Source organism: Pongo pygmaeus, chromosome 10 (genome assembly GCF_028885625.2).
Source record: "Pongo pygmaeus isolate AG05252 chromosome 10, NHGRI_mPonPyg2-v2.0_pri, whole genome shotgun sequence".
NCBI classification, from domain to species: domain Eukaryota; kingdom Metazoa; phylum Chordata; class Mammalia; order Primates; family Hominidae; genus Pongo; species Pongo pygmaeus.
The window spans coordinates 101,713,719-101,716,418 of record NC_072383.2 but is presented as its reverse complement, the minus strand read 5'-3'; the positions used below and the strand labels follow the sequence as shown (position 1 = coordinate 101,716,418).

Genomic DNA, 2,700 nt, shown 5'->3' with positions numbered 1-2,700 from the left:
CTGGTCCTGATTCTTGCCAGCCTTGGCAAGTTCTAGAGATCACTGGGATCCTTCCAGTACTCCACAGGAAATCGTAAGTTTAGAGAAACAAGCATTTTGCTGGATTAATCCACGGCTGCAGAAAGCTGCAACCCAGAGTCTGTGGTTGCAGGCCCTGGTAGAGTTACTAGGTTACTAGGTGTTTGCATTGTTGAAGTTTGCCGTTTGATATTAGAATACATTCTTAAATAAATGTGGTAACGTTATACATCAATTTGATGCACATTTCTTGCTTTATGTTTTTTTGCTAATTACTTATTATTTGCTTATTTTATATTTATTTTAGACTATGCAAATGATGTTAACAAAAAGCAAATGAGTGATTTTCTTATTCAACTTCAAAATGGGTCGTAAAGCAGTGAAGACAACTCACAACATCAACTCATTTGGCACAGGAACTACTAATAAACATACAATGCAGTGGTGGTTCAAGAAGTTTTGTAAAAGGAGGTGAGAGCCTTGAAGATGAGAAGCATAGTGGCTGGCCATCAGAAGTTGACAACGACCAATTGAGAGCAATCATCGAAACTGATCCTCTTACAACTACGTGAGGAGTTGCTGAAGAACTCAACCTTGACCATTCTGTGGTCATTCAGCATTTGAAGCAAATTGGAAAGGTGAAAAATCTCGGTAAGTGGGTGCCTCATGAACTGAGTGAAAATTTTTTTTAAATTATCATTTTGAAGTGTTGTCTTCTCTTATTCTATGCAACAACAATGAACCATTTCTTGATCGCATTGTGATTTGAGATGAAAAGTGGATTTTATAGGACATCCGACAATGCCCAGCTCAGTGGTTGGATGGAGAAGAAGCTCCAAAGCACTTCACAAAGCCAAACTTGCACCAAAAAACAGTCATGGTCACTGTTTGGTGGTCTGCTGCCACTCTGATCCACTACGGCTTTCTGAATCCCAGCAAAACCATTACATCTGAAAAGTATGCTCAGCAAATCAATGAGATGCACCAAAAACTTCAGTACTGGCAGCCAGCATTGGTCAGCAGAAAGGGCCCAATTTTTCTCCATGACGATGCCTGATGGCATGTCACACAGCTAATGCTTCAAAAGTTGGATAAATTAGCTTATGAAGTTTTGCCTCATCTGCCATATTCACCTGACCTCTCGCCAACTGACTACCACTTCTTCAAGCACCTTGACAACTTTTTGCAGGGAAAGTGCTTCCATAACCAGCAGGATGCAGAAATTGCTTTCCAAGAGATCATCGAATCCCAAAGCACAGATTTTTATGATACAGAAATAAACAAGCTTATTTCTCATTGGCAAAAATGTGTTGATTGTAACTGTTCCTATTTTGATGAATAAATATGTGTTTGAGCCTAATTATAATGATTTAAAATTCTTGGTCTAAAACTGCAATTACTTTTGCACCAACCTAAAATTTAGTTATATTTAGTTGTAATGTCTTCCACTTCCACTAAGAGAAGTTATTGAAAAACAAACAGGCATACAAAACTAATTCTACTTATTGTAAGGATGTTATGGAGAATGTTTACTGCATTAAATAATGTCATTCTTTTTTTCAAATTCAACATACATAATTAATGTGTACAACTTGATGAGTTTGGAGCTGAGTACACACTTGTGAAGCCATCACCTCAATCTATGCCATGAACCTATCCATCACCTCTAAAGGTTTCCTCCTGCTCTTATTTATTATTTTCTTGTGATTAGAACACAATATAATATATACCCTTTTATGGTATATATGCAATATAGTATTGTTAACTTTAGGTGCTATGATATACAGTAAACCTCTGTAATTTGATTAAGCTGTATAACTGAAACTTTATGCCTTTTGACTAATACCTCTCTGCTTCTCTGTTCCCCCAGTCACTGGCAACCACCATTCCACTTTCTACTTCTAAGCGTTTGACTAATCCAGATTTATCATATAAGGAGGTGTCATGTAGTATTTGCCCTTCTGTGTCTGGCTTATTTCATTTAGCATAATGTCCTCTAAGTTCACCCATTTTGTTTCAAATAAGCAGGGTTTTCTTCTTTTTTAAGCCTGATTAATATTCCAAATATGTGTATACCATATTTTCTTTATCCATTCATCTATTAATGGACATTTAGATTGTTTCCATATCTTTGCTATTGTGAATAAAACTGCAAAGAACATGGGAGTGCAAATATCTCTTCCAGATCCTGATTTCAATGTGTTCGCATCCATACTCAAGAATGAAATTCCTGGATCATACGGTTGTTCCACTTTTAGTTTTTTGGGGACCTCCAAACCGTTTTCCAAATTGGCTGTACCAATTCACATACCCATTAACATTGTAAAAGGGTTCCCTTTTCTTCAAATTTTCACCAGTATTTATCTTCCATTTTCTAAATGGAAAGATTTAGAGATAAAAGCCATCCTAACAGGTGTGAGTTGATACCTCATTGTGTTTTTGATTTATATTTCTCTGATTATTACTGATTCTGAGCAACTTTTTATACACCTGGTGTTCAATTGTGTGTCTTCTTCAGAGAAATGTTTGTTTATTAATAGTTTCTTTGCCTATTTTAACATTAGGTTATTTGGTTTTTTGCTATTGAGTTGTAGAAGTTCTTTACCTATTTTAGGTATTAACCCTTTATCAAATATGTGGTTTACAAATATTTTCCCCCATTCTGTCAGTCACCTTCTCATT

The 2,700-nt window shown here is 36.0% G+C and overlaps 1 pseudogene; it reads left to right on the top strand.

Moving 5' to 3' along the window:
• Positions 1-328: 328 nt before the first annotated feature.
• On the top strand, positions 329-1,360 carry LOC129010765 (histone-lysine N-methyltransferase SETMAR-like; annotated as a pseudogene).
• Positions 1,361-2,700: the final 1,340 nt, after the last annotated feature.